Source organism: Meriones unguiculatus, chromosome 17, assembly GCF_030254825.1.
Source record: "Meriones unguiculatus strain TT.TT164.6M chromosome 17, Bangor_MerUng_6.1, whole genome shotgun sequence".
Classification (NCBI taxonomy): domain Eukaryota; kingdom Metazoa; phylum Chordata; class Mammalia; order Rodentia; family Muridae; genus Meriones; species Meriones unguiculatus.
This window is the reverse complement of record NC_083364.1, coordinates 73,951,665-73,963,822: the sequence shown is the minus strand read 5'-3', so window position 1 is coordinate 73,963,822 and position 12,158 is coordinate 73,951,665. Positions and strand designations below refer to the sequence as shown.

At 36.9% G+C, this 12,158-nt stretch overlaps 1 protein-coding gene across 1 annotated transcript in view; it reads right to left on the bottom strand.

Annotated features, from left to right (window-relative positions):
- Robo1 (roundabout guidance receptor 1) overlaps nucleotides 1–12,158 on the bottom strand; it is a 1,064,494-nt gene that overhangs the window by 776,238 nt on the left and 276,098 nt on the right. The window lies entirely within an intron of this gene.

The following is a 12,158-nucleotide window of genomic DNA, read 5'->3' as shown; positions in this document are numbered from 1 at the left end:
ACCAAACCTTCTGCAGAAGGGGAGTTAGTATGACGTAGAAAGAATAGTTGCTCCACAAGGACCAAATATATCTGGGCACAGGGGTCTTCTCTGAGGCTGACACTCCACCGAGGACCATGTATGGATATAACCTAGAACCTTTGCTTGGATAAAGCCTGTGGTCGCTCAGTAACCAAGTGGGTTACCCTAGTGAGGGGAACTAAGACTATTTCTGACAGGAACTCAATGGCAGGCTCTTTGACCTCCCCCCTACCCCCAACAAGGGAGGAGCAGTCCTGATAGGCCATAGAGAAGGACTTTGCAGCCAGTCCTGAAGATACCTGATAAAACAGGGTCAGATAAAAGGGGAGGAGGTCTTCCCCAATCAGTGGACTTGGAAAGGGGCAGGGAGGAGACAAAGGAGGGAGGGTGGGATTGGGAGGGAATGAGGGAGCGGGATGCAGCTGGGATACAGAGTTAATAAAATGTAACTAATAATAAAAAAATTAATTAAAAAAGTAAAAAAATAAGAAGAACATTGTGCCTCACATGGTGAGCAGCTGAAAAATTGTGGCAAATTTTCTGCAATGGCACATTCATACATCAAATAATGAAGAACAGGTTACAGTCTACACAATACTACAGATGGATCTCTAAGGCATCACATGTGAGAGAATCCAGAATTAAACAGTTACATAATGAAAAATTTGTTTCACATTACGTTCTAGAAAAGTCCACATTGTGTTCTAGAAAAGGCTATAATATAGAGAAAGAAATTTTATTGGTGTTTTTAGAAGGGCTGTCACCACATTTGGAGATGGTAGAGGTACTCTGTAGTATAACGGCAATGATATTATAGGTTTTACAAAATTTATAAGAATGTAACTCTAGCTTCAAAAGACATAATGGTTCATTAAATCATGAAACAATATTATAATTAGAAAAGACCATGTTTGTATAGCAGTTTGGTGACTCTGGAGAGATTTAGATGTGTTCATTTTAAAGGATTTCATATTGTGTCAACATTTAGCGCATTTATGAAACTCTTTTATTGATGACAAAGTTATTCAGGCTGATGGTATTCTGAGGTTGAAGGAGCCATAACTTATGCACTACAGGCTTGTCTTAAGAGTTTCAAGCTCTCAGATGTAGCCCTTGGTAGCTCAGTATCCAAGTGGGTACCCTAATAAGGGGAACAGGGACTGTTTCTGACATGAACTCGATGGTGGGCTCTTTGACACCCCCACCCCCACCCAGGGAGAAGCAGCCCTGCTAGGCCACAGAGGAGGACTTTGCAGCCAGTCCTGAAGACACCTGATAAACCAGTATCAGATGTAAGGGGCGGAGGTTCTCCCTTATCAGTGGACTTGGAAAGGGGCAGGGAGGATATGAGGGTGGGAGGGTGGGATTGGGAGAGCAAGTGGGATACAGTTGGGATACAAAGTTAACAAACTGTAACTAATATTAAAAAAAAAAGAGTTTTGAGCTAGCAAAGCTCAGGTTAAGGAAAAAACATACAAGTACAAAATTATCCCTCACAACAACCCCACATGATTACAGTAACTTACTTATTTCATTTGTATTTGTAAATGTATGTTGTCATCTATTGTTGCAAGATATTTGATCACACTGTGAACCCTAAGATTGTATACTAAAAAAAATCTGTTTCTAGTTGTGGTATTGATGAGCCCTAGTACTCACCTTTATTATAAGAACTTTCTGTTTATTGTTAACTGGTATTTGTGGTGTTGCTCAGGCCTACATCATACATCACACCTTTAATCCAAGAGCTTTCTGTAAACAGGATTAAATAAAGTCAACCATAGGTGAAGAGACAGAGCCAGCAACCAGTTAACAGGAAGCAAACAGGAGAAAACCATGGAGAGTGAGAGGAAGCCTGGAAGACAGATAAAGAGACACACAGGAAGTAGAAAAAAGGAACATTCACTTGGAATGGTTTTTTTTTTCTATTTAAAATTTTTTTATTAAATATGTTTTTATTTTAATTCTAATTAATTACACTTTATTCACTTTGTATCCCCCTGTAAACCCCTTCCTTCTCCCCTCCCAGTCCCACCCTCGCTCCTCCTTCCCCCCCACATGCCCCTAGCCAAGTCCACTGATTGGGGAGGTCTTCCTCTCCTTCCTTCTGATCCTGGTCTATCAGGTCTCATCAGTAGTGACTGCATTGTCTTCCTCTGTGTCCTGGTAAGGCTGCTCCCCCCTCATGGGGAGGTGATCAAAGAGCAGACCAATCAGTTCATGTCAGAGATAGTCAAAAGATACTCTTAATCCTATGTGGCCCTCCCACTCTTCAGTCTCTCTGAAGAAGCTGAACATACTGGGTTATACTTTTTTCCTGAAAACTGAAGACTCCACAACAAAGTATCCTAAGGAATGTTGAAAGGTCTGCTGTCTTTTTAGAACTATGTTTACACAAGTTTGGAAGATGATGAATTTTTTTTTATTTTTTATTTTTATTTATTTATTTTTTCAATGCAGTTTATTCAGAAACCTTGAACAATCCTCGGACCCTGGGGAAAGCCAGCCCACAGCTTAAATAGCCTCTGGGTAGCCAACCCAGGCGTGCCACGTGGGCAATGCAGATAGGTCCACATACATGGAAGCAAGCCAGATCCTCAGCCTTAGCCAAATGTGGAATTGTTCGTGACAGAGAGCACTCACCATCGGGAATGGTTTTAAGACAGCTTTTAGAAGGGGCCATTTTCTTCTGGGACACTAAGTGAGTAGGAATGTCACCTGGGTTCTTTCTCTGCCTCTCAGAGAGAGAGGGCTTGCTCCCTAGCATCTGGATCCTGAGCCTTTATTGGTAAAGTTGAATGTTTGGAATTTTGTTCAAAAACAACAAACCATTTTTCTGGTTATGTACTGTAATGCATGCTCTCTCTATAAATATTTAAAGATTCCTCACCAAAGATACAAACAAACACACAAATACTCTATGCTTGTATGTGTTTACAATATTTTGTCAAATAACTGTATATTTATGGATATAGTGTATATCTTGATAGGTTTATATAATAAAATGATTGACTAAAGCTAGTAACTGTATCCATCATTTCAAAACTTATTTTTAATAGTTTATTTTATGTTTGAGATTATAGTATAATTACATCAATTCCATTTTCATTTCCTCCCTCCAAATCAACCATACATCTTACACAGTCCTCTTTTCTTTTGTGGTAAGAACATTTCTAAAGCTGCTGCAATGAACTCAGTGAAGATATCTGAATGAACAAAAATGTATTTTAACATAATTCAAAGTTTTGATACATTAATAATTTTTTTGGTGGCTACGGGAAAGTATTGCACATATGCTTTTGAATTCAATGAAACAATTTATTGTTGAGAAAGTGGGGCTTGTATCATGTATCAGCTTATTTTTCCTATTATTTATAGAAGCCTAAAAAAAGACTGTTGAAAAGTTATTACTCTTTACAATTGGGCGTATCTACTGTAAAAATGTGTGAAACCATTTAGAATTATTTAATCATCAGATATTTCAATTTGCACTTTTCAAAGACAAAAATTGTAGAATTCTTATTTGTACAAAGTGATCACATTTAAAATTTCATAGGAGACAAAATATGTCTTAATTCTTGCCAAAACTAAGAAAGTCTTATTTTTTCTTTTAATGCAAGTGATAAATGTCTGCCCAGTTAACTCAAAATCTGTCCATATTCCATTACATTTACATATTATCAAAAACCTTATATATAATTTCTTATAGGAATTTTATCAAAATACCAAAATTAAAATATTTAGAAATTTAATTTGTCACTAAAAACCAAAATGTGTTAGTTTATATGCATTGTATATATAATTTTTCATTATTAAATTTTATTCCATGTTCATTTTTGCCTTTATTAATATAACATTAAAATATAGCAAGTACCCTTTTCACCAATGTGCCTTTTGTAAAACTCCATAGCTTCCAGCTTTCTCGTTGTCCTGTACAAATATCTTTAAGTGTTCCTTTTGAAATAAGTTCAGATGTTTCAATATAAGTCCAAGAGTTTGATTTGGTTGTGTAGACCACTCAAAGGAAATTCAAATCAATCAGTGGTTGAACCACTTCACTAAGCTAATAGCTATTATTCTTAAAAGTATTTCTACTTATTGTTCTCAATAATGATGTACTTTTGATAGGAGATTACACAGCTAAGATGAAATTAATAAAAATGGTTTGATAACACTGTATTTAAAAATTAATTCAACTGCAATGAATTATCTGGTATTTCTTCCACCAACTTTAAGTCTTCCTAATTGTTACACATATGCACATACTCATATGCACATAAACACAGCACACCTTTTGTAACAGCTGTTTTCTCAAATGTTGGTTCATTTGTCACATTGATTCCTTAATCATATATACATTCCTTTTGGATACGCATAGAAGTCAGAAAATTACTAAGAATTCATGGAGAAGAACTTTCAAGGGAAGATAGAAAGAAAATACTGACAAATAATGAAAAGCAATCATGATCAGAAGAGATCAATGGGGTAGGGGACGGAGGGCAAAGTAGAAGAAGAAATCTAAGAAGAATAAGGAACACTTAACCTTTCAAAAGAAGTCATATGAAAATTCAATGTTGTCAAAACTTCCTAAAGTACATCTATCCCCAGACATCTAGAGTTAAAATGAAGTATTCCCATTCCTATAGTGTGGTGACAATGTGCCTTTCAGACATGAAAGGCTAACATGTAAAAAGCCCCGTGTCATGAATGGGTTACTTCACTTGGAGCTGTTGAATAGTGAAGTCATAAAGACCTCCAGACATCCTGATTTTCTCCAGGAGTTAGCAGTAAAACCCTATTACTGATAGCACCACAGACTTGAGTCATAATACAAGGAGAAATAAAGCTGGTGCTGACCTGAAAATTTTATACCTACTGGAAATTTCCACAGGGTTGGCAGGTGCTATGCATGTCCTGGAGGAGTGAAGCATTAATCATACTCAGCTAGTAACTCTGTAAGCTGCAACAATGACTGCCCTGGCAAACACATGCCAACTGCTGAAACTGTGGCACAAACAACATGAGAGCAAATAGCCACTGTATGATTAGACTGAAGGTTTCCTAACAAGATAAAACCTGTAGACACTACCATATTTGGACCAAGAACCTATGGCAAGATGGGCAATAGGTCTTAGAAAAGAATTTACTGCTATTGTTCTGCTAAATAGTAATAATAGATATTTTCCTGAAATTATACATCTCCTATTTATTATGCCCACAGATTAAGGCACCACTAAACCTCATTAGAGAAGCTTCTATTTGCAGTAGATGGTGATCAACAGAGACCCACAACAGGCTAAGACAGACAGAGTAGGTGACTTTAGGATGTTCAGGCCTAAAGATAATATATAAGTTGTTCCCTGTTCCCAAGGCTCAGGTACCATTATGGAAGAGGGAATAGAAAGACTGAGGGTCAGAGGTCATGGGTGGTTACAAAGAAACAATGTCCTTTGTAAAGAGCAGGGTGGTTGCATGCACTTGAGAACTCACAGCAATTCTGACTGTATGCCCAAGACCACTGGAAACCTAAGCCAGATCAAATCTTAGCTTGGAGAGGGCATTATGTCATGAAGTTTCACTCTAGCTGAGTGGTCACAGGCAAGTCTTAGCTGCTGGGAGAAGATGGATCAGTTTTCTCCAAGAATGTCACCTCTAACATGTCAACTCTGCTCCAATGTAAGACCACATATTCAAAAATGCTTTCGGAACAAAATTAATCTTGATAGGAACAAAAGGATACACAATGTTATCAGAAGGAAATGGGAAGTCAGTCTGGAAAGAACTTGGAGATCAAGGGTGACTATCACAAAGTGTGTTTACCAAATATTCTCAAATAACTAAAAAAGAAGGTATTTAAAAAAAATAAGAACACATGTGATACTATAATACCATATATTCCATACATGGCAATATATTCCTTAAACAACATTAGTTAAAGTGAAATTTTAGTAATAAAGCATTTTGAATTATGCTCTTTTCATTTACATAGCCTTTGCTCTGTAAGTCTGGAGGATTTTTATACTCATTTTGAGATTCCAGAGTAATTATTCAACCACTCTAATAGTTTTTTTTTTAATTAGGTACATAACAGAACAAATTTTCTAGCATTTTAGGTTGTCTGAATTAAGGCATTATTATGAAATCCCAAGTGTAGTTGCAACACGGACAATAATCTTGAAAGAACAGTTACAGGTTGGGTTCTGAGAACCAGTGATTAAATCGAGCTTAATTCAAGGTTCCTTAGATAGCAATTAGGAAGTCTTTACTTTCTAACACTGTCAGAATCCTATTAATTTAGATTAAAAACCAATAAACAAAACAAAAACAACAAAACCTTAATGTTGAATTTCCATCTTGAACAACTTTCTTTTGATAGTTTTTAAGGACGCCAAGGACAGAATGAATGTGACATGATTGATGACTCTCTCAAAGTAACTCGAAAGGTCATCTGTGCTTTGATCTATAAAGAATAGAGACTATTCCTTACATAATTCTTTTAAAAGTGGGTTATTCCTAAACTCTGAGAGGTAGGGAATGAAAGAAACCATTCTGAATTAGAGAAACTTAAGGAAAACTCAAACCATTGTGGACAAAAATCTGAATAAAAGTTAGTGGTTCAGAAAAGACATTTCGGCTAATTGTAATATATATGTGTGTGTGTGTGTGTGTGTGTGTGTGTGTGTGTGTGTGTTTGTGTAATTACTAAGCCAGTTCTTGTTTTTATCTAAAGGAAAAGACAGTAATTTTTGAAATAATAAATAAACTCTAACAATTCAATCAGGCTATTTTGAATTTTGAAGTCTAAGCTATTTTACATGTCATCATTTGCATTTCTGCATTTATGTTGGAAAAAACCTCTATTTTCACCCCATAGTTCTGTAAAATGTTTGATTAATTTTTTTGGTTAAATATTAAAATTCCATGTTTAAAAAGAGAGCTTTTTAAAACCAGTAACTTTAAATTTCAATATTATTTCATCACCAAATATTTGCAGTATCTTCAGCCTTTCATTTCAAAGCATTTCCATTTAATATTTATTCCCAAAGAAGTAGAAGGCTTCCTCAAGGCAGTTATTTATTGATTTTCCTTTGATCTGTAGCTTGTCATGTAAACTATGCATCACATTTCTTTTTCACTCTCACACTGGTTTGCTGACTGACTGAGTTCTCAGATTTCCTTGTGGCTAAGGAGAGTTATTTTTGATACAGTGTGAGATATCTTAAAAGAGCGTTTGAAGTGTTAAAGCAGATATCTGGGCCAACAAAAATGAAGATCATGTTCTCAATTTTGATCATTTCCCAAACTACAGGCTAGGATTCCCTGTGTCAAAGGAATAATTGTGAGAAGTGAAAGTAGATATGAGAAGGTGGTTTATAACATATGTGTTACGTTAATAAAGATCAATTTAAACAGAAATTTTAAAAGCTTTTCATGGCCCAAATATGATCTTAGAGTTTTTAAAATTTATTCTCAATTCACTGTATTCATAAAAAATGATTCCTTCTCTTGTTTTATTTTTTCCTTCCTTTTTGTTATTTCATATTCATTTCAATCTCTAACCTTTTTCTTCTCTGAATCTTTGCAAAGAAATGAAATTTGTGTATTTTGGTCATGAATAACAACTGTTATGCTATTTGTCATATTTACTTCCCAAACCTACCTTATAATAAACAGATAGAGGCCACCGGCTTTACAAGAGAGGAACATACCAAAGTGAAGAGCTACAGATACTGGGAATGCACTGGCCCAAACCAGTTCCTACTCCTCAGGCTGGAGTGAGTAACAAGCTTGTCGATCCATATGGTCAGTTTGGGTACACTGTTCTCTATTCTTTACCCTGCACTCAGCCTCACTTTTACTCTCTTCCACTCTTACTTTGCCCTTGGATGACAAAAATGCAGACTATGAAATATTTACTAAAGATGAAGTATCCATATTTTAGATACATTTTTTTTAATTTAGTAGAAATTTAAGCTTATGCTTGCAAAGCATATGTTCCAAGGATTTTTATAGACATTTATATTGTTACTATCCCCAAAGTGAAAACTAAATAAATGGTTATCTACAGCAGAATGTGTAATTGAGTCCATATGCATACAATGGAACACTATCCACAACAGTACAGACAATTCTCACACATATAATGCCAAGAAAAAGAAACCAGAAAACATATTAAATCTGTACACATAAAGAAGCTAAGCAAGAATGAGGACCCTGGGTAAGATGATCAATCCACACTCAGAATGACAAACAGTACAGACATCCGATGATGGAGAAAACAGGGAATAGGACAGAAGCCTACCACAGAGGGTCTCTGAAAGACCCCAACGAGCAGGGTATCTATGCTACGACTCATAGCCAACCTTTGGGCAGAGTGCAGGGAATCTTATGAAAGAAGGGGAAGATAGGAAGAACTGGAGGGGACAGGAGCTCCACAAAGAGAGCAACAGAAGCAAGAAATCTAGGCACAGGAGTCTTTCCTGAGACTGATACTCTAACCAAGGACCATTCATGGAGATAACCTAGAACCCCTGCTCAGATGTAGCCCATGGCAGCTCAGCTTCCAAGTGGGTTTACTAGTAAGGGGAGCAGGGGCTGTATCTGACCTGAATTCAGTTTGTTGTCTCTTTGATCACTTCCCCCTGAAGGAGGAGCAGCCTTACCAGGCCACAGAAGAAGACAATGCAGCTAGTCCTGATGAGCCCTAAAAGGCTAGGGTCAGAGAAAAGGGGAAGAGGACCCCAACTATCAGTGAGCTTGGAGAGGTTCATAGGAGAAGATGAGAGAGGGTGGAGAGAGGGGTTTAGAAGGAATGAGGGAAGGAGCTAAAGCTGTGATACAAAGCATATAAACTATAATTAATAAAAAATAAATAAATTTAAAAAATAAATAAAATTAGGCAGGTATATAGATGAAGACAAAAAGGTGGATATAGATCTAAATGGAGGATTTGGTGAATATAATCAATATACCAAATTGCTTATAAATATAAATATATTATGGTTAAATTTTTCATGAAAGCAATATGAGGTGTGGCAGGAGAACTGGTTGGGCAATTAATAGTGTTTCTTTCCTGAGAACCCAGAAATCAGATAAGCAATCATATTAGGCAACTTTCACCCATCCAAAACTATGGTTCTGGAGGATTCTCACCTCTGCTGGCCTTTTTGGTCATTACCATAAAAGGGTCATATATTCACACACACACACACACACACACACACAAATAAATGAATTAATAATAGTCTTAGTAATGAAAATAATATGAAGATAAGCAAATGGGGTATTGAAATGTAAATAGAAAAACAAAATCAAAACATGGCAGCTGGGTTATATGTTCATTGCTTATGCTATCTATTTGTTTACAGTGTTTGAGATTTACTATAATGTTATTTTTGAATACATGTATTTGTTTGAAAATAAATTTATTTTATATTTGAAAAAAATTTAATCCTCTATCATTGGAACTCATAAATTATCATGGTTTGTTCTTTGCCTCCTTGCTTGTTTTTCATAGTGTGTATTTACATCATCCTAACTTGCCAACAAAGCCATCCCTGTATACAATAATGTTGTCCTTTTCAAGTTTTCAAACTCAGAAACAATAAAGCAATGCACTGCAAAAAAAAAAAAAAAAGAGAAAGAAACCAAAATCAAAATAAATAAGCACTGTATAACTGTGTAGTGTTAAAGGTAGCAAACCAATGTATAGACACAGATGTTCCTCAATGTATAGACACAGATGTTAAAGGAGCTGCAATACCTCCTGGGAGTTAATATTTTTCCCTTCCCTTTTCTCCATCCCAAACTTTACATACACTTCCCTCTACTCTCCTTCAAATTCATGTCTTCCTTTATAAATATCAATTGTTGTTACATAAGTACAGATTTAGTATATGAATAAAATCTATATGCTTTACTCAGTGGTTTACAATTCTTCATCTGGGCTTGAGGCCTTTTGCGTTTGTCCCTGTGCAGCTTGGCAGGTGTCTATTATTTCATACTTGTTATTTCTTTTTTATTATTATCATTTATTACAATTTATTCAATTTCTCTTCCAGCTGTGGCTCCTTCTCTCTTCTCTTCTCAATACCACCCTTCCTCCTTCTTCTCTCCCTATACCTCTCTCCCAGTCCCCTGATGGGGGGTTCTTCCTCCCCTTCTATTTGACCCTAGCATATCAGGTCTCATCAGGACTGGTTGCATTATCTTCCCCTGTGGACTGGTAAGGTTGCACACTTAAGAGGGAGGGGATCAGAGAGCCTGCCACTTAGTTCATGTCAGAGAATGTCCCTGCTCCCATTACTAGGGATCCCACTTGGAGACTGAGTCTGTGGGCTACATATGAGCTGGAGTTATAGGTCCTCTCCAAGTGTGGTTCTTGATTAGAGTATCAGTCTCTGCAGGGCCCCCAAGGCTCAGTTTTTTTGGCTCTGTTAGTCTTCTTTTGGAGCTCCTGTCCCTTCTAGATCTTTCTATCTCCCCCTTCTTTCATAAGATTCCCTGCACTCTGTCCCAAATTTGGCTATGAACTTCAGCCTCTGCTTTAATACCTCAATAAGTAGAGTCTTTCAGAGGCCCTATGTGATAGGTTTCTGTCTTGTTTCCTGTCTTTTCCTGCTTCTAATGTCTATCACATTTGTCCTTCTGAAAGAGGATTGAGCATCTTCCCTAGGGACTCTTGTTGTTTTTCTTCTTTAGTAGTATAGATTTTAATATGTTTATCCTATATTATATGGCTAATACCCACTTATGTATGAGTATATAAAATGTGTCTGTTTCTGTTTCTGGGTTACCTCACTCAAGATGATCTTTCCTAGTCCCTACCACTTGCTTGCAAATTACTCAATAAAATATTCACAAACCGAATCCAAGAACACATAAAAGAAATTGACCATGGCCAGGTAGGCTTCATCCCAGGTATGCAGGGGTGGTTCAATATAAGAAAATCCATCAATGTAATCCATCACATAAACAGAAGGAAAAAAAAAAAACAACACATGATCATCTCCTTAGATGCCGACAAAGCATTTGACAAAATCCAATACCCATTCATGTTTAAAGTCTTGGAGAGATCAGGGATACAAGGCACATACCTAAATATAAGTAAAGACAATATACAGCAAGCCAATAGCCAACATCAAACTCAATGGAGAGAAACTTAAACAATTCTTCTAAAATCAGGTACAAGGCAAGGCTGCCCACTGTCTTCATATCTCTTCAACATAGTACTTGAAGTCCAAGCTAGAGCAATAAGACAAGTAAAGAAAATCAAGGGAATAAAAGTTGGAAAGGAAGAAGTCAACTTATCACTATTTGCTGATGATATGATAATATACATGAGCGACCCCAAAAAATCTACTAGGGAGCTTTTTCAGCTGATAAATATCTTCAGCAAAGTGGCTGGATACAAAATTAACGCAAAAAAAATCAGTAGCCCTCCTGTATACAAAAGAGAAAAAGGCCAAGAAAAAAATTAGGGAAAAAACACCCTTCACAATAGCCACAAAGGACATAATGTACCTTGGTTTGACTCTAACCAAGCAAGTAAAAGACCTGTGTGTTTCAGATTTTTTTTTATTATTAGATACATTTTTAACTCTGTATCCCAGCTGTGTCACCCTCTGTCATTCCCTCCTAATCCCACCCTCCCTCCCTCATCTCCTCCCTTTCCCTTTCCAAGTACACTGATAGGGGAGGACCTCCTTCTTTTTCATCTGACCCTGTTTTATCAGGTATCTTCAGGACTGGCTGCAAAGTCCTCCTCTGTGGCCTAGCAGGGCTGCTCCTCTCTTGGGGAGTGGGGAGCTCAAAGAGCCTGCCATTGAGTTCATGTCAGAAATAGTCCCTGTTCCCCTTACTAGGGTACCCATTTGGTTACTGAGTGACCATGGGCTATATCTGAGCAGAGATTCTAGGTTATATCCATACATGGTCCTTGGTTGGATAAACAGTCTCATATAAGACTCCTGTGCCCAGATATATTTGGTCATTGTGGAGCTCCTATCCTCTCCATGTCATACTAACTCCCCCTTCTTTCATATGATTCCTTGCACTTTGCCAAAGGTTTGGTTATGAGTCTTAGTTCTTAGTATCTGCTTTGATACACTGCTAGCTAGAGTCTTTCAGAAGCCCTC